This window comes from Piliocolobus tephrosceles, chromosome 8 (genome assembly GCF_002776525.5).
Source record: "Piliocolobus tephrosceles isolate RC106 chromosome 8, ASM277652v3, whole genome shotgun sequence".
NCBI classification, from domain to species: domain Eukaryota; kingdom Metazoa; phylum Chordata; class Mammalia; order Primates; family Cercopithecidae; genus Piliocolobus; species Piliocolobus tephrosceles.
The window spans coordinates 98,386,348-98,410,964 of NC_045441.1; the positions used below are offsets into that span (position 1 = coordinate 98,386,348).

General features: G+C 46.8%; 1 protein-coding gene, 1 long non-coding RNA gene and 1 pseudogene across 13 annotated transcripts in view; 2 read left to right on the forward strand and 1 right to left on the reverse strand.

The window, feature by feature from the left end:
• The window catches only part of ATXN7L1 (ataxin 7 like 1), a 268,359-nt gene that overhangs the window by 189,520 nt on the left and 54,222 nt on the right, over nucleotides 1-24,617 (reverse strand). The gene's annotated exons all lie outside the window — the stretch shown is intronic.
• Nucleotides 9,777-20,272, forward strand: LOC111520380. Its single transcript, XR_002724665.2, has 3 exons — nucleotides 9,777-10,171; nucleotides 17,187-17,329; nucleotides 18,599-20,272. It is a non-coding gene; the product is annotated as an uncharacterized LOC111520380 (long non-coding RNA).
• On the forward strand, nucleotides 21,119-22,730 carry LOC111520379 (annotated as a pseudogene).

Sequence of the window (24,617 nt, forward strand, 5' to 3'; positions counted from 1 at the left end):
CCTAATATCCATGCTGCTATCTAAGATTACGAGGTCAATAATTGTCTCTATTTATTCACTCTTTGAGCTGCTTGGAAGATAAGTACTAAGGGGATCTAAGGCATGCTCCAGGTGAGCTGTCAGTGGAAAGTGGTCTATTCCTGTGCCCACCATGCCAAGTGCATGAAAGCTGCTCCTTCCCTCCACTCCATGGCAAACACAACTACTCTGCACTCAACAAGGCCCCTCTTCAGAACCAGTGTTTGGGATGGGCTTGGGTGTTTTTTGGATGCTCTCTCTGGTCCCATTTTCTACTTCCTGACTTCCGGCTGCCATTGACATCGAGACTGTGTGTGATTCTGGGCCTGGAAGATTTGGACTTCTCCCTCCCCTTCCTGTCCCAGCTCTGCACTGTCTGACACTGGGCCAGCATGCGGGGGCTAACTGAGGGCACATGTTGGCAATCTGAGCCCAAACTGGCAGAGATCTCACTGATTGACTAGACAGTGATGACCTTGGTAGCCAAGAGAATAACTGTGCAAAGCGCTCAACTTGGCCTCTGCCTGTCTTAGGCTCATGCATATCTTCATCTTCCCCACCCTATCATAGTTCCATTCATAGTAGGAGCTAAGTAGAAGTCTTACTTGAAGATCTCCTTTAGGCAACTGAATTCAGCCTTCTCTCTGACACTTAAGTAGACTTTGGAATAAAAAAATAGCTACCCTGAGGTATACTGAAGAACTTGATGTCCTTCATATTGCTTCTTGAGATTCACATGATGAGAGGCTTTTCTTTTATTTGGATGAAAAAAGACAGGAATCCCAGGCAAAGAAATGAGGTGGATGATCAGCTGTCTGTGGGAGCCAAAACCCTGTATTGAGGGCTCTCATAGCTCTGCTAAGACTAGAACAATGATGAGAAAAGCAGTTCTCACTAGGTCTTCTTTTACTGTTTAGAGATTTTAATTTAGAAATGGACTGAATGGCCTCAGGAGGCACCAGGCAGCAGCATCCATCTACCACAGACAGAGATGCACCACCTGTCCCAACACAGCATTCTGCGAGATTTCCTGGATGACATGTTGCAGGACTACACTGGAAGCAGAGTCCATAAAGAAGCCCTCCTGCAGTGCTTTGCACGTGCAGGAACGTGACATTTGTAAAGGCACAAGGAGAGGCCTTTGCCAGTGGGACTGCATCACAGCAGGCCTCAGCTATCAAGCTATTACTACAAATGTCATCCAGAACATGTGATGGAGACCACAAGAAAATGCCCACTCCAGAAAATTCCCCCATCATGTTGCACACACCAACCCCTGCTCAGTGGTGGGGGATTATATCAGTGTTCTGCTTGAAGATTCAGGGATGAAGAAGAGACACACTGCTCGGAATCCCTGAGACTAGAGTCCAGTAATGACAGGCAATCCCACGGCTGATAGTCTTAATGGGTCCTACTGGCCATGCTGGGCTCCTTTTCAGAGGGTCTAGGGCGAGAGACCTCTGATCCTGTGGCACTTGTTAGTGTCTCCAAGAGGAAAGCAGAAGTTGGCTCTGGCTGTGATTGATCTCTAACTGGCAAAGCAATTGTGACTTTTTTCCCCCCTATGGAAGGCCTTTAGTCAAGGCTATTGGAGGCCCACAAGTCCCTCAAGATTACAATAATCGTCCAAACGATGCTGCCAGAGCTCAGAGGTAAATGTGCCATTTGGCTCCATCGAGGTCAGTGTCCACTTGGGAGAGCCAGAAAACAGTGGAAAGGAACTGTGTAATGTCCCCGGGAATCGGTGTTCAAAGCATTCCAGCCACCAGGACAGCCAGACTACACGAAGCTGCTGATAGGTATCCCAAGGCATTCTCCCAGGAATGGGTGCTTATAAAGGGAGCCAGAACCACTCCAGCTGGACTGGCTATCGACTGCACCAATGCTGCCGAGGGACAGAAATACACCTTTGCACTAAGGGAACAGAAAGAAGCACTGGGGCATCTCAGCACATCCGGGCCCCTCAAGCCAGCAGCCTGTGCCTGGAAGACCACTTTGAAGGTGCTGGGGCTTAAAGCACAAGGGCCCAGGAATTAAAACTCCCCCATAGAAGAGCTACAAAAAGTTGTTTTAAGGTAATAGAAAATAAGATTGATCAGCTAGAGGAGAAAAATCACAGTGTCCTTAATCACAAGTCAAGCATGAAACTAGTTATGGGCCAAAGAAAAAAGGGACACTGTTGGCAAGATTCATGAAGCCCTGTGATTGGGTCCCAGTCCCTGGGTTCCCAGCTTCAGTTTCCACCAAATCCTCTCTCACCGCTGCCCATTCCCGACTCCTCCCTCCATACTCGCCAAAATCCTATGTATCCTTCAAGGTCCAGCTTGGTGTAACCTCCTTCAGGGAGCCTTCTTCAATTCCTGAAGAGACAACAAACATTTTCTCTGTATTTGCATGCTCCTCTGCATCTTAGTGCTGCACTTAGCCCACTCTGTCTGGTGTTTAAAGATAGTGGTGGATACGGCTGTCTTTCCCATTCGTACACTGTTTTATATACAGACGCAGACATTTATCAGTCAAAAGTGAAGACTGCCAGAAACGTGCTCAAATGCTTAAAAAAGCACCAATGAATCAAAGCTGCCTTAGACTAAAGAACCACACAGGAAACTTAGCTGGGCAGCTGTGGGGTAGTGGAATGAGCAACAAATTCCTGCTCTGCCTCCAGCTGGCTCTGCAACACAGGGCAAGCACAGAACATCTCTGGATCTCCCTTTCCTCTTCCAGAAAACAGTGTCTTACCTCCCCTGTAAGGTTGCTGCTAGGATTAAATGAGATAACTTATGCCAGTGATAGCATCTTATAGGTACTCAATTAAATGCTCAAGAAATTTAACTGAATTTTAGCCTGAATTAGCTCAGTCAAAAGCCCAAGACCCTCAAAGGAAGACTATTTTATAGAGGCAGCCCAGTGTTATGCTTAGAATGCAGGTTCTGGAGTCAGATGGCCTGAACCTGAATTCTAGCACCACCTCCTTGGGAAATTTCTCTGGGCCTCGGTTTCCTCATCTGCAAAATGGGGTGGTAATAATAGGGTAGTTGTCAGAATAACATGGGATAACACATGTCTGATGTCTGATATTTGGGATGCTGTCAATACATACTATTGTTTAGAATCAGATTTTGCATGGTGGAACTTAAAAAAACACAGAGCAAAACAGTTAGTATGAAGTTTCTCTGGAGCAAAACAGTTAGTATGAAGAATAAAATCACTGTTAAAAGTCACCAGACTTTGAACTTCCAGGCATCTAAGCCACAGGGTGAGCAAACAGTAGATGAGGGCTTCTCAAAGTGTGAATATGACCTGCAACTTTCTTGCCAAATACAGATGACTAGATCCCATCTCAGATCTAGGAAATCAGATTCTCTGGGGTGTGGAGTCGAGCAGGATGCCTTTTAAGCAAGCTCCTCAAGGGATCTGATAGCTCCTAAACTTAGCCAATCATTGTCCTATCGTGATCACTACTAAAGTAGAGACACCCACTGATATATCCCAGTATTAATCTGGTAATATGGAACATCTTGCTAGTTAAAAGATTCTGTTAGCTAAGGGGAAAGAGTGTTCTGTGCATACAGGGGTACTGAGGGTACACCTGGCACATGGTTCAGTTTGCTCCTCTGAATCACCTGTACTTGTGATCTCTTTGGATATATGTGTTGGAGGGCCATGAGCTCAACGGTGTGCTGGAGCCGAATGGAACTGCTCATGACAGCCAATTGTGCACATCTTTTCCCAGCTTCATATTTAGAGACTTCACATTGGTAGTTTGAAATTGGCACAGTGGGAGTAGTTACACCTTGAACATTGGCAAACACGACAAATCAAGGCTTTTACATTTCTTCAGAGAGCCACTGTATTGGCACACCACTGGTTCTCATCCATAATAAAGTTCTGTGCAGGAACCCAAACTCTATGGAATGTGGCCCACGGCATTCAATTTAGGTCTGGGAAGGTTTGGGGTCACTTAAAGCCTGGTGTCTGAAAACCTTCCTAAGATGCTAATGATGTTCTAGTATTTTAATCTGCACAGCCTGGCTCAAGAGAAAACTTCCCTTGTGCTCTGCGGTCATGCCCTAAACCTCAGCTTTGGGCCAACCATCTAGCAAACTGCAGTCTTGATACCCAAGTGGAACGAGTCAAGGCATGGACGCTTCAGGGCCAATCCTTCATCAGCACTAGAAAAGCAACTCTGTTCTCCCGAGGGCTGCCCAGTGGCCTCTATACCTCAGGAAGCCGATCTATAATATGTGGATGGGGCAGAGGTTCGACAATCAATCTCTCATCTCTGGGTTCCGAGGTCAGGTGGTCTAGGTAAGCGTCAGCCCCCACTCCCCAGCCTGCTGTTCAGACACCCCCGGCTGCCTTTTAAAAGGTCACCCATAAGGAGCCGTAAGCCCTGCAGTTGGCCCTGTTTCAGCAGATACCACTGGGGAAACAAAGACCTTTCCTTCAAATTCCTCCACTCAGCAGTCAGGTGAGTCAGGGAAAATTCAATCCAATTTCCCAGTAAATCCTACTATGCTCTGGAAGGACACGGTTTGAAAAACCTATTTTTGTGCTTTTATTTACTTAAGGTCTGCATGCCTGAGGAAGCTTTTTCATAGTGCCATCAAACTGCCTCTCGCTTACCAGAAAAAACAAAGATCCCACCTTTCTGTAACACCACCCGCCCGGCCACACAGTCCAGAGGAACTGCAGCTCCAGGCCCTTAATTCCTGGCGACAGAAGGCTCCCTCCAGCACCCAGCACAGCAGCCTGGCTCCAGCATGGGGCTTTCCCCTTCCTGGGATGCCCAGGGCTCATACAGTTTTGTTTTTCCTGGTTTAAATGAAGTTTCTGATTCAGAGGCATGACCTGTCTCTATGGGGTGGGTTTGTGTCTGTGATTCCAGTGGCTTCATAGTGTAAACTGCTGGGGTCAAGGCTAGGTATCTCTGGATGGTCCCATCTTTCTAGAAGGTTCAAATGCCCACATGAGAAAACAAAACCCCTTCAATCTATTCAGGACTTGGAGTTGTCTGTATTGGTAAACTCAGACTTTGTCCCACGTCTACTTTCTACCCCTGTGTCAAATCCATCAGCCAGCCAACTTCAACTTAGACTCTTAACAGGACTCAATGCAACACACGGGCTTCACTCTGCACCTGCCCAGCAGTGGTGGGTTGTAGAGTGGCCCCTACATTGCCATGGGAGGCCAGGAAGGGCAGTGGGCCAAGGCAGATGGCATCCATGCATCCACACCACAGGGTTCTGAAAGAAATGGCCAAGGGCCCTTCTTCTCTGCCCTAGCTCTTTCTTAGCTCCCCTGGGAACGTGGCCTACTGGGACCCCATGAGTCAGTGCTCCTCTCCTGGGCCCACCCCGATGTCCAGGGTCCTATCCAGTGGAGGGACGGCTCCAGCCCTGGCTGTTGTGAGAAGGTGGCAGGACTTGAGCAGTATCCTCGGTTCTCTGGGCTTTTATCACTAACTTTTCAAGGCATGAGACCTCTCTGGGGCCCTAGAACACCCTATATCTTTACTGGTGAGATAAGGCAGTGGGAGCCAGGTGCGGTGGCTCACGCCTGTAATCCCAGCCTGTAATCCTCAGCCCAGGAGGCTGAGGTCGGCACATCACCTGAGGTCGGGAGTTCAAGACCAGCCTGACCAACATGGTGAAACCCCATCCCTACTAAAAATACAAAAATTAGCCATGCGTGGTGGCTGGCACCTGTAGTCCTAGCTACACAGGAGGCTGAGGCAGGATTGCTTGAACCTGGGAGGCGGAGGTTGCCATGAGCTGAGATGGCGCCATTGCATTCCAGACTGGGAGACAGAGTGAGACTCCGTCTCAAAAAAAAAAAAAAAAAAAAAAAAAAAAAAGAGATAAGGCAATGGGACAGGTCAATGGGTCCATACCTAACTGTGCATTGGAATCGTTCAGGAGCTCTTAGGGGACAGATGACTGCATTCCAGCCAGCCTGACTGAACTGGAAATTCTGGATATGCATCCATTGCAAGAATCTGCATTTTGGAACAAAGCTTTCCAGGTAACTTTGATGTAGCTGTTCAACCCGGCACTGGCCTAGACTTCCCCAAGGGTAACTGCCCTTAGGAACAGTCTATGATTTTATCTATTTCCACCCAGTTATGAACTGGAATAGGGAAAGTTCAGGGGTGAGAATTATGTGCTTGATTTGCCTCTCCAGTGATGAGAGATGGGACTATAATACTGTCCCCTCTCTGAGACAGCTAAGTGGTCCAGGAAGGAACCCTCCACAGGTAAGGGACCAAGAGCTGTGTTCAATAGGGTTTGTGTCCCTGTCCCCTCCCTGACTCTCAGTGGGGAGGACTTCTACCAGGCTTGGCCAGAGGGAGAGAAATGGGCATCCCTCCGCCTGGCCAAGCTCCAGAGGCTAGAAGTGGGGGCCCAGCTTCCTTTCCTGGCCTTAGAGCAGAGTCTTCCTGGATGCCCTGTCAGGTCCCTCAGAGTGTCTTCCCAGAAGAGCCCTTCAAGACAGGTGACAGCCATGCTGAGACCAAATCAAACCAAGAAAGCAAACCCTAAAATCTGATATGAATAGAAGGGAAGGGTCGAGCTGTCTTGCTTCCAAAAAGGCCAGATTAAAAAGGGACTCCTGAGCCTGGCTGTCCAGACATGTGCGTGTATGGGTGAAGAGCCAGCATAACCCACCCTGCCCCAAGAGAAGGTTCAGAACATGGGCTGTGTTCATAAGAAGGAAGCTCTTGTTGGAGATGAGTGGAAACATCTTAGGGAAAACTAGCCTCTCATTCCAACTAACAAGGAAGGGGAAGCATTTCAGGGTAGCCCTAGAAATAAATTTGTATGCTCGCCTGACATTTCCACAAACACTTATTCTATGTGTTAGGTGCTGGCCTGGGGCTAGTCTATGACAGATCCTTAAGGGAAAGATTTATTGATAAAATAATATTATTGAAAAAACATCAATCACAGCAGCCGGCATTTATTGAGTATTACTCCATGTTAGGTACTGTGCTAAGTGCTGTTCATTGATTGTTTCATTTAATCCTCACAGCAGCCCTGCAGGGGTGACATTATCTCCATTTTATAGATAAGGAAATAGAAGCTCAAAGAGGTTAAGCTATTGGCTCCCACTCTCACAGTATGGGAATGCTGGAGCCAAAACCTGAACTCAAGTCTGCTGAATCTTAACTCTTAGGACACTGTGCCTTTTTAAAGAGGAGGGCAGCTGGGAGAAAGGGAGACAGGCAGGCAGGGAAGTAACAAGAACTCTGAGGTCAGTTATGAATAAATACCCGTGGTGTAGCATTTACCAAATGTCCAAGAACCAATAAAGAACAGAAGCTCCTGTCTACAATGAGGATCAGCTAGGACAACAACCTACACACTTAACACAATGAACGAGCCGGACAGTAGAGTGAGCTGATGTAATAAAGGGCTAACTTGAGTCAGACAGTTAAGAGAATGGGATGGCATCAAGTGACATGATTAAACAGGCAGAAAGGGCAAAGCGTGCTAGAGGAGGGAGCCATGAGCTCTGGCTAAGGTGCCAAGGGCTTTCTCTATAAGAGGCCTTCCTGGGGGCGGGTGAGAGCTTGCCAGGGGCCTTAGTGCTGTAGGGTGGGAAGGAGAACGCCAGCTGCTCCAGGACTTGGTAAGTTGGATATGCAGGAAGTTCAGGGGGCTGGCAGCTAGTGGCACCTGTGCCAATGGGGAACCTGGGGTGACTCAGTGTGGGAAACAAGAGGTTGTTGGTCCCACCCACTGCCCTCATCTACTCACTCATTTGTCCAACACTTATTTATTGTCATTGACTATATGCCAGACACTGGGGTACACAGAAATGAATGTGATGATTTATGGCCTCAAGGAGCTCACAGATCATGAAAGGAGACAGGCCGAGACTCACAAGCCCACAGTACACTTGGCAAGTGATAAACAGGACGTGTGTGTGGCTCATGCTGCGGCAGAGGGCAGGGAGAGCTTCACCAGGATGACCCCAGAGTAGGTTCCTGGCAGATGAGCATAAGTTTCCAGGCAGTCACAGGGGGAGGAGTAGCCCAGGTCATGGGAATAGCAAGAGCAAATGCAGTGCAGTGAGACGTGCTGGCCTGGTGAGGGTGCCACAGGTGGGTGAGTGTAGCAGGGAATGAGGATGCTGGGGGGAAGGGCAGGAGATAAGGCCAGAGAGGTGCGAGGCAGGGTTTTACCAGGTGCTCATGAGTATGAGAGAGAGAATGCAGAGAGCAGTGATCGGGTGCTTGTTTTGGAAGCAATGCTGAGCTTGCTGGAACATGCCTGGAGGTGAGAGGGCTGCTGCAGGGTCTAGGGATGCAGGGACAGAGAGGACACAGGACCCGAGAGACATTTATTTGGAACTGACCACTGTGGGAAATGACTTAGAGCTTTCTGGCTTGGCTTACTGGGAACAGGGGAAGACAGATGGGAATGCAGGTTACATGGTGCTAGAGACAGAACTGCATCCCCCTGGACTCACGTGCTGAGGCCCTAGCCCCCAGTGAGGTGGTATTAGGAGATGGGACTTCTGGGGAATGATGAGGCTTACGTGGGGACCTGAAAGTGGAGCTCCATGATGGGATTAGTGCCCTTGTAAGGAGAGGAAGAGACCCAGGGCTCTCTCTGCCCAGAGAGCACCCATCCACTCGCCACGCGGGCACCCTGATGGTGGGTGTCAGCCTCCAAAACTGTGAGAAAGAAATCTCTGTTGTTTAAGCCACCCAGGCTATGGTACTTTCTTATAGCAGCCCGAGCAGACTGAGGACATATGGGGAAGAGAGCTTTGTTTTGCAGCCTACCGAGTGTGAGAAACTGATCTGCAGTCCAAGAGGCAAGCTGGGGCCAGAGAGACAGAGTGGGGACATCATGAGCAGGCGGGGGCCGAGCTGGGGTTGTGCAGAGTCTCCCTGTGAAACAGTGTTGTCTGACAACAGGGTTAAGGCTAGAATTTGGGGAACACCAATAAATAACAAGAAGATGAGAGGAGGGAAGGGGCCAGTGAAGGAAGCTGAGAGGAACGCTCGCAGAGGTAAGAGGTGAGTCAGGAGGAAGTGTCCAGGAGGACCCAGCAACAGAGTCAAAGGCACAGAAAAGCCACGTGGGAAGCACTGCAGTGTCCGACGCCTCTGACAAGGAGTGAAAGCTCTGGGGAAAAAATAGGGTGTGGAAGTCAACTGGCAGTTCCTCTGGGGGATGTACAACCAAGAAAGGGTGACTTGTTTCAATTTTAAACAACAAATATGTGAACGGGGCTTTAGTCTGCAAGAAGCCAGCAGAGCCTCCTTTTCCCTTTTGCCATCTTCACCTGGCCTCCTGGGCCAGGGCACACTGCCATCCACGGGTCCAGCCAAGCTTCCTGTGCATGGATGACCACCTGTTGTCCCAGGAGTTAGCACTGTCCAACTTCCCAGCATAGCTGCCTTTCTGCTGCCCTGCCACAATGCCAGCTACATTGGGAGCTGACCACATGCCACACACCCTGCTCCACAAACATCAGTTAGTGTCCTGAAGAACCTCACGAGGGAGACTTGACCAGACCTAGCTTAGAGGTGAAGAACCCAGGCTTTAGAGAAGTCAAGTCACCTGCCCGATGTCACACTGCTGGTCAACGCTGCGCAGAATTTGAACACCGTGTGTCAAACTCCACTGTGCTTCCCTACCTCAAAAGAGCCTTTCATTTCTTCCTTGAAAGAGCCGCCCCACACTGACACAAACCCATGCAGGGTGAGAGCAGGACACGCCTTCTCATGCGGCACTCCTGGGTAGACTGTTGCAGGGATGGTCCCCCAGTTGTTTACACCTTACCTATCTTCACACCCTTGGCTGCCCTCTTCTCACATTGATTCTGGGCTCAGTCACATGACGTACTTTGGCCAACAGACCATCAGCAAACGTGACAGATACTTATAAAATACTTCTGCACTGGGTTTGTGCGCCCTCTCTTGTTCTCCTTGGAACCCTCATGTGGAAAGCCCGGGCTGGGCTGCAGTAGCACGCACGGACACACACGGAGCACGAGTGAGCTGTTCCTGCCCAGACCTCTCCAGACCCAGCAGCCTCCCAACCACCAGACAGGCGAGGGAGGGCCTCTCTGCCCATCCAGCCCGGGCTGTGCTATCCACACCAGAAGAAATACCCAGAAGACCCACAGGATCATAGTAAGTAACGTTTACTGTCTGAAGCCATCAAGTTTTGGGGTGGTTTGTTGCATAGCAAAAGCTAACTGATCCAAGTCCTTAAAGAAGGCCCGAGCCAGCATCTCCTTCTAGCTCGGAAGCACTGGAGGATAATTCTTGGATCTCTAGTGTCCACAGACTCTTTCTGCAATGTCAGAACCACCCAAGAATACAGCACTGTCCTTGGCCTGGAGGGTCACTGTGCTCCTAGAGAGCGGCAAAAGGAAGACGCCTTTATATACCTTCTCCCCGGGACACACAAGGACCTGCAGGCAGCCCTGGTGGGTGCCAGGTTACTTAGGGACAAGGTGACAGTGGCATGCTTTTGCCATATTGTCCCAAGCCGAGTGTTTTTCCACTGATGCGAAAGGAAAAGATAATTTCTCTAGTAAGCTCTACTGCAAAGGCTCCGAGGCAGCATTTCATCAAAGGGTGCTGGGGAGCACTGGGGAGACAGCAAAACCCAGCAACTTCCAGCTCCACTCAGCAAGGAGCTTGCTGCTTGCTGCTTCCATTTCCAGAGAGGTGGAAAAATGAATGAGCACTCAGGAAAGCCAACCTGATCAGCGGCACTTTGACAAGATGACAAAATTGCTCCCTCCTCCAGTCCAAACCCACTCTTTGTGGTGAACTATTATGGGAAGGAAGCATCAACTAATTAGAAGCATCTCTGGGACATGAGAAAAATCAGCACCTAAAATGCCTAAGCAGAGAGAATTCCTTGTTAAGAAGAGAGAAAACAAAACAAGAAACTGCTAGGATGTCACTTAGCCCAAGCATATATATAAAGGGAGGAGGAGATAAGAATTAATTGGGACAGGAGCTTCTACCCAAGTGACATAAAAGACACAATTATTTTTGCTGCTTTTACAGATCAAGTGCCCCTTCCAGGTGGGGATAGAGCCCTGGCACCACCCACCATTTTGAAAAATGACTTTCAGTCTTTGGTAGTTCTAATGAAGCTTGAAATTAAGATGGTTCTTTTGTTTACTCCCCCTGTTTGGGAAGCTCTAGCCACCTATCAAAAACACGACTGTCTGGATTATTTATTTCTCATTGCCCAACCTATGGGGCATAGAAGAGTTTTATGAAGTCAACATGTGAGGCGTTTCTCCCAAGGAAGGGTGGATGCACCTCCCCATATTGCAGAGCCCTTTTACACTATGGTCCTTTGATAATCTGGATTTTCACAGACAGGACTGATGCCTGACTTGGAGCAGGGCAAAGAGCCCTGGAAGTCAGAGGTTTCATTCTTGTCACCCTCTTTCATTAGCAAGCTGCGAGCACTTGGGTAAGTCCCTTAACCTTGAGAAAATTCAGTAAAACAAAGGGTTAGTGACTAATATATTACATCCTTTTTAAAAAACAAGTTGTGGTTTAAAGAGCCCCACATAACATGAGATCTACTCTCTTAACACATTTGTGAGTGTACAGTACAGTATGGTTAACCATAAGCACACTGTTGTAAAGCAGATCTCTAGAATTCACTCAGCTTGCACAGCTGAAACTCCACACCCACTGAGCAGCAACCCCACTTCTTCCTTCCTCTGGCCCCTGGCACTCAACTATTCTATGCTCTGCTACTACGAGTCAACTATCTTAGATACCTCGTATCAGTGGAATCAGGCAGTATTGGTCCTTCATGACTGGCTTATTTCATTGACATAGTGTCCTTGAGGTTCAAATATATATTCTTACAATGATACTGACATGGTACTCACTGTTTCCATGGTAAGTGGTTACATATATTAACTTACTTAGCCCTCACAGAAACCCTTCGAGGTAAGGTAGCATGATTATCTCCTTTTGATAGATGAGGAAACTGAGGCACAGGGAGGTGAAGTGAGGTGCCTATGCTTACCTGCTATGTGAGTGGCTCCAGACTCCTTTACCCCCCCCAAGACAGGGTCTCACTCTGTTGTCCAGGCTGGAGTATATTTATGCTATCATAGCTCACTGTAGCTTTGACCTCCTGGGCTCAAGTGATCCTCCCAACTCAGCCTCCCGAGTAGCTGGGACAAAAGGCACATGCCACCACATCCACCTAATTTAAAAAATTTTTTTGTAGAGACGAGGTCTGACTATGTTGCCCAGGCTGGCCTCGAACTCCTGGACTCAAACGATCCTCCAGCCTTGGCCTCCCAAAGTGCTGGGATTACAGGTGTGAGCCACCACACCCAGCCCAGACTCCATCTCTTAAACATAACACCATGTTCTTTCTGTACAGTTTAAAATTTCTATTTTAGCAAGTAGGCTCACAGAGATACTGAAGTCACTGAGGACGATGGCAAAAGACAGGGCAGGGAGGATAAACAAGATGTGATGTCAGAGAGGTCTACCCTTGCGTAGTTCAAAGTGGTCTTTCACAGCAGCCAGAGGATGGCCTTGGAGCCAGGGAGACCTGGGCCCAGTCCTGGCTCTCCCTTGCTCTCGGTACTTGGGAAACACCAGTGACCAAAACTGACAAGCCTCTTGCCTTGTATACATCACATGCTAACGGGTGAGATAAACAACAAACAATACATATTCCCCACAATGTCTGGTATAGAAAGGGGAAAGTGTTACTAAAAAAAAAAAACACTGGAGCTGGGAAGGCTGGGTGGGAAGGCTGGCTGGAATTGTAAAAAGGGTGCCACTGAGAAGGTGATATCTGAGCAGACTAGAATAAGGTGAGAAGGTAGATTGTGAGGCTGGAGCACATCTAGGGGATGGTGTTCCGCACAGAGGGAAGAGCTAGCACAAAGGTCCAGAGAAGGAGAGAGTCTAGGACATATGAGGGAGAGCAAAGAAGCTAGCCTGGGTGCAGGAGCCAACACAAGCCAGCGTAGAGGGCACCGAAGCCAGGGATGGCATGGGGGCGGCGGAAAGGCTGTAGCAGTGACTCTGAGTGGTGTGGGAAGCTGTGCAGGCTTTTGAGCAGAGGAGTGACATGAACTGATACTTGGCTTTTATAGTTATTTGGGTGATGGTGGCTCAGATCAGGGCAGCAGAAGTGGAGGTGGGGGAAGCAGTTGGTTTTGAACCTAACCTGTTTCCTGGTGGACTAGATGTGGACGGGAGAAAAAGATGGGAGTCAAGGATGATGCCAACAGTTCCATCCAAAGCAACTGAAGAATGAAGTGGCTATCAGTTAACTTAGAAAGGCTGCAGATGAAGGAAGTTGCGGAGTCCCTGAAAAGACATGGTGAAGTCCTATCCCCAGTACCTGTGAATGTGGTCTTACTTGGAAACAAGGTCTCTGCAGAAGTGATCAAGTTAAGATGAGGTCATTAGGGTGGGCTTTAATGCAATATGACTGGTGTCCTTATAAGATGAGGAGAAGAGACACGGACAGGCCTGGAGATGATGTGAAGGTGGACAGGGAGAACACTGCGCAATAAAGGAGGCAGAGCCGGGAGTGACGCAGCTACAAGACATGGAAAGCCAAGTATGGCCAGCCACACTGGAAGCAAAGAGGAAGGCATGCAACAGATTCTGCCCTGGAAGCTTCAGAGAGAGTGCAGCCCTACCAACACCTTGACTTTGGACTTTTGGTCTCCAGAACTGAGAGAGAAAGAATTTCTGTTATTTTAAGTCATCTAGTTTGTGGTACTTTGTTGTGGCGGCCCTAGCAAACTATTACAGGGGGTAATTTAACAATTCAGTTTTTCACATGTTAAATGCTGGAGATGTCAAGCAGATGGTGGGACATCTGAGTCCTGAGTTCAGGAGAAAAGCCCAGGCTGCTGACAGGAGTCTGGGACATGTATGTAAATAGAATGCATTTATAGCCATGGGGCTGGATGAGGGCAGCAAGGAATCAAAGTATATATGGGAAGAGAAGAGGGCCAAGGACTGAGCCTGGGGCTCTCCAAAGCTGAAACTGGGAGAAGCAGGAACTAGCAAAGGACTCTGTGTTGGAGCAGCCCAGGAGGTAGGAGGAAACCAAGAGTGCCGCGTCCTGGGGCCTGCATTTCTCCCCTGGCCCCACAGCTCCTGGTGGGCCAAGGCCTGCCTGCTGACCTACCTCAGCCACCTCTCCTCTTTCCCTCACAGGCTGAGTCCCAGACAGCTCACTGAACAGACCACTCTCAATGGCCCCCACACCTTGTCTTCAGACAAACTGTCTCCTCCGCCAGCTGCCCCTTTCCCTCCTGTTTTCTGGGTCTCAGCCTAAGAGCTCCCCTGCCCTGTGAATGCTTTGGACCACCCCAGGCACAGGGAGGCACCCTGCTCCCTTCTCAAGCCCCACTGGATGCTACCCTTGCCTCAACCTTAGTGCTCATCTCCTATCCTGGGGTTGATGGGGATGTCTGTCTCTGTACACAACCAGCTCCCTGGCACAGAGCAGGCCTGCAGTAAGCATTTGCTGAAACTGATGAATCCAAACACAGATGGCTGAAATGGGCCTCATAATACGGGTTATGTTAATAACCCATATTAACACTAAGTTTGGAGTCAATGAAAACACATGAACTTTAAAAGTAAGGTTTCTTAAGTTATATCTCCCCTTCTTGTACCTGTTCAGTTGATTTCCAAGTCTCAAGAATAGTAGTCTACATATATTCCTGTTAAACTTTTAGATCTTGAGAGATGTAACTTAGACTAGCAAGATATTCGGGTCTTGATTCCGTCAGTTTCCATACTAGTTTTCAGGCTTAGCTTTCTGTTCTCCACCAACTTTACTGAGCACATCATCAACATCTTTACTCGAGTCCTTAATATGAAACGAAGCACGACAGGGGCAGGAAAGAAGTCTGTAACATTTCCCTACAGTTGTCCCTCTGGCTCAGTTACGTCCCACTCACTGCACAGATATTTACTAAGCACCGACTGTGGCATTGCTCTAGGTGTCAGGAATTCATCAGTGACAAACAAAGATCTAGCTGGGCACGGTGGCTCATATCTGTAATCCCAGCACTCTGGGAGGCTGAGGTGGGCGGGTCACTTGAGCCCAGAAGTTCAAGACCAGCCTGGACAACATGATGAAACTCTGTCTCTAGAAAAACCACAAAAATTTATCTGGGCATGGCACACACTGTGGTCCTAGCTACTTGGGAGGCTGAGGTGGGGGATCATCTAAGCCTGGAAGGTCGAGGCTGCAGTGAGCTGTGATTGTGCCCCTGCACTCCAGCCTGGGTGACTGAGTGAGACCCTGTCTCAAAAACAAGACAAAACCAAACCGAACCAAACCAAACTAAACCAACCCACCACCAAAACAAAGATCCCTTATCTCACTGACTTCTCCACAGATACCGCCTTTCAATCTGTTAAGAATTTACCTACTTGTATGACTTCATGTGGATTCCATCTTTTCCACATACATGACAGACTTTTGCCAAATGCTTTGTTAAAACCAGAGACACTATATCTATAATATTCCCTGGCCTCCCAGCCCAGGAGAAAAGGAGATGGGATTTCTCTGGTGTACACAGTTCTTAGTAAACCCAGGTTGGCTCCTGGTGTTCACTATCTTCTTTTCTAGCATTCATGATCTATAATTTTAACAATACACACTAGACTCTTCCTTTATCTGTAAATTCTGAAACTAAGTTTTTTTTTTCCCCTTTTCTGGAAACCAGAAAATCATTTGGCCACTTTCTGTTTTTTGGGACGTCTCCTTTTCTAACTCTGCTAAGCTTACCAAAAGCAATTTTTTCTTTCTCTCTCTCTTTTTCCCCCCAGTATCCTAGGATGTCATTATCCGAACCTGAATTCTGAACTTGAGATAGCTGGGTGTTTTCTGATAATTTCTCCATCTATCCTGGACTCCAATTTCCTCCCACCAGTATGAGTCCCACCCTTCCGAGGCTCAAATCTTTCTTTTTAATGCCCCTCTAGCCTCAATCCTGTCTTCCTCTCTTCCTCCATTTCACCTTACACAAAAGCTGTCCTTCCAGAGGAGACGTCATCCTCAGGAAATCAGTCTAATAAAACCAACTTCACAGCAGTCCCCATTCTCTGTAGGGTCCCACATCCATCAGGTGCTCAGACCCTGCCCTTCAGGATGTATCCTCTCTACCTGGGGACCATCCAGTGTTTTCTCTCACTCAGCCTCCAACTGTGATCCCAATGCCAGCAGCTGTGCTGATGGACCCCCTGAAACTGACCTGGCAATTCACTATCCTCACCTCAGTGAGCTTTTAAAAACTCAACAAACTTTATCTTTGCCCCGCCTCCTACCACTTGAAGCTTTGGTGGTAATGATGATTGTGATGATGATGAAGATGTTGAAGAAGGGGATGGGGAGAAGGGAGAGAAACTATCAATTCAGTGTTTTCCAGCAGGATTGTTTGTTTCTTTTTCCCCAGGGTCTCTATGTCTGAGGAATAGGAAAGCTAGGATGCCTATATACATTAGCATAACTATTGGATTATATTTACATATTTTAGGTTATTAATAGATACTTTATGATTACTTGACTTTCAGGCAGTTGCTTTTTGTTTTTATTTTTTTCTTCTACTTCTTAATTCCTTCCTCATTAGAGGGGCTTATTGATTCCAATGCTTAGAAATCCTTTAAAATACATGTGAGGAAGAATTACGTATGAGAAAGGAGGGAAGAAGAGTCAGAAAGGGGATTGACAGAGTTGCAAAATACTTGCAGAATTTAAAAGATAACATTTTAAGTTGTCTCTCACTCCTCATGGCTAAACATTCAGAAAAGATACAGAAAATCTCATGTACAAATAAATTCTTTAAACAAGAAGAGAATGTTCTGAATGGCTTCCTCCTGGGGCTTTGTATTTATTACTTGGTTTCACAGAAATTGCCAGTCTAGAACAATCAGTTCATAGGACTGCTACAAAATATCATTTACTATTTACTGGAAACATATAAGAAATGGAACTGCTGCTAAGACAGGGTGGGGGGCAGTGGATGGGACTGGTCCTTTCTGGGGAGGGGGACCCACAATGCTCTCCTATTCCTCTGTCCCCACCTCAGTTTTTGCCTCTTCAGGGAAAAGATGTGAAATCACTCTTACATATATATAAAGGTGTTCATTTCCTCTCTCTCAGACATTCTGAAAACTGCTTACTTGTGCCTGAAGAACCAGGTATCCTGGAGTGAAGAGGGGGAGAAGTACCAGGTGCAAGACCATCTGAGAGTCAGAAATCATTGAAATCTCACATTTGCATTTTGTGCTTGGCTCTAGGAAAAGGTGTGTACACTGCAGGCTGACTTTCTACCTTATAATAAGAGTTGTGTGATTCTGAAACCCCTAAATGTTCTACACTGAGATCACTTAGCTTTTTAAAAAAATGATAAAGAGGATATCTCATAAGAAAAATAGGTTGCATCAAGGACTCAGAATGGCACTGGGCTTTTCATTAGTAACACCAGAAGCTGGAAGACAGTGAAGTGTTAGCTTCAAAAGTTGGAGGGGAAATTATTTTCAGCTGAAAACTCTATACCCAACTAACCATTATTCAGATTGAGGGAAGGACAAAGGCACTTTCAGACCCACATGACATTAAAAACTTTGCCTCCCAGGCACTTTCTCAGGAAGCTGTCAGAGGATGTACTCTCTCCTAAAATGGTCAAACTAAAAAGTAGGAAGAAATAGGTCCAAGAAAAACAGGGATCTAAGCCTCAGAGGCACAGCGAAAGGAAGTCCCTGCATGATGCTCGGCAGCCTGCCTAGGGAATGACAAGTCTAGACTGGAGCAGGAGGTGGAGGATTCGGGAGTTGGGGACCGAGAGTTCACAGGATGCTTGTGAGCGTTTGGCAGATGCCACTGGTAGGTATTTGGGAGAATGTGCAATGGGTATCTCATAGAAAAAGCAGTCTTTTAAGGGCGATTATTAACTAAAAGAAAAACAAAAAGTTATATAAGAAAGGAAACCGAATCTCAGTACAATAGTTGGCTCCTTAGTGAATAATATTTAAATCACCATCATACTGTAAACACTGACCATGAATTTTGCCCACCTGTATAGCTTTACTGGGAGGATGGGGAGGAGAAGTGAGGGTGGGTGGTACAAGAGGGTCAAATTCTTCTAATGGGAAGTCAGTAGATAGTGTTTAAAACCAATAAATCAGGAACGCAGTCTAAGCATCTAATTTAGAGGGGTCAACACCAGAAAAAATAACAAAAAGATTTTAAAGAGGTTGTTCTGGGGAGAGGGTCTGGAGGCCAGGGAGAATCTGAGAAGGGCACTGGCTGAATTTTAAAGTGCTTTTAGAAAACTCTGATAGAAAACAATTTAAGGATGCACTGCCTTGAGATTTTTATATACACTAGCTTTTAATAGGAGAAATGGGGTGACAAAGCAACTCAAAATGAGAGGTTAGGGTAGAGGAGGAGAAAGAGGAAGTATTGCAAAATTCTCAGTGTGAAATGGTTCAGATTCAGAACCTATAAATGTGATTTTCCTGCTGCCGAAAACTTCCAAGCACAGCACTCCTGCAATGCTCCCTTCCCCGCAGCCCTCAGGGAAGGGGCCCAGCTGCCAAGAAGTTTCCCAACATCGCTGCCACCCTCACCGTACCTGTTCCTGGCCCAAGTGGAGGCCCCAGTGGGAAACATGTGTGCTGTCTCACTTTCATCTGGGAGCTGGAACGTTCTGGAAGGTTTGTTCCTATGCGGGACAAGCCAAGAACTCTAAGGAGTTCTAAGCTAAGTTCTCTAAGCCGAGAACCCTGCAGAGTGCGGGGAGCACAGTGAGATGCAGCTGATGACAGCTGTCACAAACATTGACCACTGAATTTAGAAAACAGGGGGAACAGGCATGGGTCACTTATCAGTACTTTACCCCAGTGGGCGGGGTTCCGGTGAAAGTAGTCAAGGAGGGGAAGCTCAGCAAAGAGGACACAAAGGATATTTTATTTAACCAAGAGCTTCTCCTCCTCAAGGGCTGTAGACATAAAAAGGCAACATTTTCCCAGCAGACTAGGAAAGTGTTAAATTATACTGGTGTTTACTCTCTCATTTCCAAGGCCTGGAAGCGGATGGGATATTTATTTTTATTATCTCTCTGATGTGTTTAGAGACCCTAATGAGGGCAGAAAGTAAACAAACATTTGATTGAAAACAGAGATGTCAATATGCACCCTCTACCTATTGTTGATACAGAAGAAAGCAATTTCAATAAGATTGAAACAATTAGACTTGAAGATTGCTGTATGCAAACCACATGAAAATGGCAGCCTACTGCTCAGTGTGTAGAAAAAAATAAACCACTGTCTGTTGGTGGTTTTTTCTTCTGATTATATTAAAGTAAATGCTTGCATGTTATATTTACTGAAGTTGAAAACTGTACTGAGGTTATGTAAGAGAATATTCCTATTCTTAGGACACATACACTGAAGTAATTGGTAAAATACCACGAAGAATGTAACTTGCCCTCAAATGGTTCAGAAAAATATTATGTGTGACTATTAAAAATATATCTGGATCGGTCTCTCTCTCTCCCATTGCCTATCCCCAAAAAACAGAAGGACAAAGCAAATGGAGTAAAATGTTAACAATAGTTGGGCCAGGACAATGGCTCACACCTATAATCCCAGCACTTTGGGAGGCTGAGGCTGGAGCAACATTCAAGGCCAGGAATTCGGATCAGCCTGGGCAACACAGCAAGACCTCTATCTGCCTCCCCTCCGCCCAAAAAATTAAAAAATTAGCTGACGTAGTGGTATACACTTGCAGTCTCAGCTACTCCGGAGGCTGAGGTGAAAGAATTGCTTGAGTCAGGAGTTCCAGGTTACAGTGAGCTAGGACTGTGCCCCTGCACTCTAGCCTGGGCAACACAGCAAGACCCTGTTTCAATAAATAAATGTTGAATTTGGGTACAGGCTATAGAACGTTCTTTGTGCTATTCTTATTTTTGATGTTTTTGGAAATTTGAAATTATTTCCAAATAAGTTAAAAGTCATATAAAATCAAATGAAGCTGTAAGAAAATCACTGAGGTTTCACAAGCATTCCAAAAGCATCCTGGTAAGTGCTGGATACCAGACTCTCAATTTAACAAGCTGCCCGGGCTAAAATCCTCGTCTTTTTAAATTAAAAAAATTTTTTTTGAGATGGGGTTCTCACTCTGTTGCCCAGGCTGGAGTGCAGTGGAGAGATCTCAGCTCACTGCAACCTCTGCCTCCTAGGCTTAAACAATCCTCCTGCCTCAGCCTCCTGAGTGGCTGGGGCTACAGGCATGTGCCACCACGCCCAGCTAATTTTTGTATTTTTTGTAGGGATGGGGTTTTGCCATGCTGGTCAGGGATCCTCATGGGATCCTCCTGCCTCAGCCTCCCAAAGTGCTGGGATTACAGCATGCAACCCCCACGCCCAGCCCCTTGTCTTTTGAAATAGATTTAGAATCAGTAAAACAGTGTTAGAATGTTCAAGGTGAAAGCAAACGACTCTTTCAGGGTTTAACTCTGTAATGGCCCAAATTCAAGGCTGAATGATCAGCTGTCCTAACACAGCTTTTGTTTAAAAGAAAGGAACCATCTAGGTGTCTTACCAACTTAAGATAATTCAGAAAAGGAGGTCCCCAGAAGTTTGGGCACTACTGGGTAAGTCTGCAGGCTCCAAAGATGCAGTATGCATTGAAGCTGGCATGTACTAGGATAAAGCTGCATAAAAATGCATAATGTACCCAGGGGAAATGCTTTACCTAAAAACTGGGGTACCAGAACCACTCAGGACCCCAAAACACTGCAGCTAGAAAAGATTATGACTCTATCCCTTGTTGTTAAACACATGGGGACAGCTAATCTACCCATTGGATTTTTTTTTTTTTTTAAGTTCTAGGGTACATGTGCACAACGTGCAGGTTTGATACATAGGTATATATGTGCCATGTTGGTTTGATGCACCCATCAACTCATCATTTACATTAGGTATTTCTCCTAATGCTGTCCCTCCCCCAGCCCCCTCCCCCCACCCCCGACAGGCCCCAGTGTGTGATGTTCCCCACTCTGTGTCCAAGTGATCTCATTGTTCAATTCCCATCTATGAGTGAGAACATGCGGTGTTTGGTTTTCTGTCCTTGTGATAGTTTGCTGAGAATTATGGTTTCCTACCCATTGGATTTAATTCAATTTTTAAATTTCAGAATCAAAGTTACTCTTGCGGGGAGGGGCTCAGTCACTGGGAGGGGTTCACAAATGGCATCTTGGTGACCCTACAAAGGGTGATGGCCTCATGAGTTTGTACATTTGTTTTATGAAGCTTTCTGTATCCGGGTTGGCTATGTAACAAAAAATTTGTATATGCTGGATATTTAACAATAAAAAAGTTTAAAATTAGAGCAAAGCAAATTGCATTAACTTGTGTTTGGGATTTAAAAAAAAAAGTATCCTTTCCCAGGGGACTGCTGAAGATGAGAGAGGGGCAGGTCCTGGTGCTCCATGGTCGAGGGCATCTCCTGGGCCGCCTGGCGGCCATTGTGGCTAAGTAGGTACTGCTGGGCCGGAAGGTGGAGGTCGTGAGCTGTGAGGGCATCAACATTTCTGGCTATTTCTACAGCAACAAGTTTACCTGGCCTTCCTCCGCAAGCGGATGAACACCAACCCTGCCGGAGGCCCCTACCACTTCCCGAGGCCCAGACCACTTCCGGGCCCCTATCCGCACCTTCCGGCGGACCTCGAGGCATGCTGTCCCTCGAGACCAAGCGAGGCCGGGCCGCCCTGGATCCCCTCAAGCTGTCTGAGGCATCCCACTGCCCGATGACAACAAAAAGCGGAGGGTAGTTCCTACTGCCCTCAAGGTCATGCATCTGAAGCCTACAAGAAAGTTTGCCTACATGGGGCACCTGGCTCACGAGGTTGGCTATAAGTACCAGGTAGTGGCAGCCACCCTGAAGGAGAAGAGGAAGGAGAAAGCCAAGATACACTATGGGAAGAAGAAACAGCTCATGAGGCTATGGAAACAGGGTGAAAAGAACGTGGAGAAGAAAATTGTCAAATACACAGAGGCTCACAAAATCCATGAACTCCTGGTCTGAGCCCAGTAAAGTCTGTTTATTACTAAAAAAAAAAAGTGTGTGCCTCATTCAGATGTCCTCCACCCCATCTGATCCTAATGCCTGTAGGTCACAGCAATAGAAGCAAAGCCTTTCAAACTAATATTCAGGAAAATCATCAAAGTGTACCTATCACCAGGAAGTCATATTCGCCCGCCTTGGCCTCCCAAACTGCTGGGATTACAGGTGTGAGCCATGGTGCTTAGCCGGGTTGGGCTTTTTTAATTGCATATTTCCCTTCATGTCCTTGGAAGACTCAGTTATAATAAACCAACATATCTCATGTTGAAATGTGATTCCCAATGTTGAAGGTGGGCCCTATTAAGAGGTGATGAGATCATGGGGGGTGGATCCATCATGAATGGTTTAGCACCATCCCCTTGGTGATAAGTGAGTTATTGCTCAGTTCATGCGAGATCTGGTTGTTTAAAAGTCTGGGACCTACCCTCCACCCCCTTGCTCCCACGCTTGCCATGTGACATTCCTGTTCCTGCTTTGGCTTCAGCCATGATTGTAAGCTTCTTGAGGCTTTCACCAGATGCTAAGCAGGTGCGTTGGTGCCATGCTTCCTGTACAGCCTGCAGAACCATGAGCCAATGAAACCTCTGTTTTTTTTTTTTTTTTTGTTGTTGTTGTCTGTTTTTTGAGACAGAGTTTTGCTCTTGTTGCTCAGGCTGGCGTGCAATGGCGTGATCTCAGCTCAGTGCAACCTCCGCCTCCCGGGTTCAAGCGATTCTCCTGCCTCAGTCTCCTGAGTAGCTTTGATTACAGGCATGTGCCACCAGGCCCGGCTAATTCTGTATTTTTAGTAGAGACGGGGTTTCTCCATGTTGGTCAGGCTGGTCTTGAACTCCCAACCTCAGGTGATCCACCTGCCTCGGCCTCCCAAAGTGTTGCGACTACAGGCGTGAGCCACTGCACCTGGCTGAAACCTCTGTTTTTATAAATTACCAAGTCTCAGTTATTCCTTTATAGTCATGCAAAAAAACTGATTAACACACACCTGCTGCTGCTGCTGCTGCTTTAAGATCCTGTGCAGTGAGTCTGGATTTCTAACCTCAAGAGAGTGGCTAGCACAGGAGATCGCTAGTCTCCTTCCAATTTTGTCCTGTGGAATGGCATAGAAGATTGGTTATATGGATATCAGAGAGAGGAGTCACTAACAAAGATGAAAATGTAGAACTCATTTGATAGGTGGAAGAGTAGGGTGGTTTCTGGTATAGGTTTTGGAGAAAGCAATCTGAATTTGAATTGTGGCTCCACCATGATTGTGAGCAAGCTATTTAACCTCTCTCACCTTCAGTTTCTTTAACTGCAAAATGGAAATGGAAACAGTGAGGATTAAATGGGATCTCACATGGCACAGACTGGTATAAAGCAAGTGCGCAGTACAGTTAACTGTGATTATTGCTCCTGTGCTCACAATACTTCCTTTAACTGGTGCTTGGAACATCTTATTTTCCCCTTGCATAATTAATCCTCTACTTTGGCTGATGCCAGAAATGCAGTTTTGCTATATGGTGACATTGCACATACTCCAAGTGTGTAAGCCCCAGACACCTTTCAGTGACACTGCTGTGGGGCTTAGTGACTTGCCACCAGGCAGCCCACATAATTGTCTTGCTGAAGTTATAGAGCCCTTCCCTATTCTTCAGCTGGACACACTGAAATTCTTCGAGTCTCAGGAACAACATTGCTACTTCTCAACAATAGATTTACTTTCTCAAAATCCATAATGTCAGCTGGGCGCAGTGGCACACAGCTGTAGCTCCAGCTACTTGGGAGGCTGAGGTGGGAGGATTGCTTGAGCCCAGGAGTTTAAGGCAGCCTAGGCAACACAGCAAGACTCTGTCTCCAAAAATAAATCCATAACGTCTATAGTGTGGACAACATAACACCCTTGGAGCTGTAGGGAGAAAAGTGCTCTCCTGTGAATGGAGAGGATGGTACTGACTAGCTGCAGAATTTGGGCTTGGGTTGCTTTATGGTTTTGTCTCTCTTTCTAAGTAAGGATGAGAGACTTTCACTGCTTCACTTGTCCACCTTCGCATCATTACTTCTTATGACCCACAGGAAGGATATCTAGGGTGAAAGAATAAACTCAGGGAGAAGTTATTGGCTGGGGCATGGAGGTGACTAATTGGTCACACAATTGAGTTTGCATGTTGAGTGCTGAGTGCCTTGCAGTTTATAAAACACCTTCAGAGCCCATTTCATTCTCACAGCCACCCTATGATGAGGAAGCCAGGGAAATTGTAGTATTTTTATTACCACTTTACAAATGAGGAAACTGAGGCTTAGAATTAAGTAGCTTGTCCAGTATCTCACAGTTAAGCAATGGTGGATGGTATGACCAAGTCCTCATTTCCATCCTCCCAGTGGGTTGTTTCTAAGTGAGCTTTATACGCCCAAGATCATCTATTAGGATGGGGAAACATATTAAAACTTCTCGTTCTAGTTATTTTTAGCTTGCCTTTTTAACTT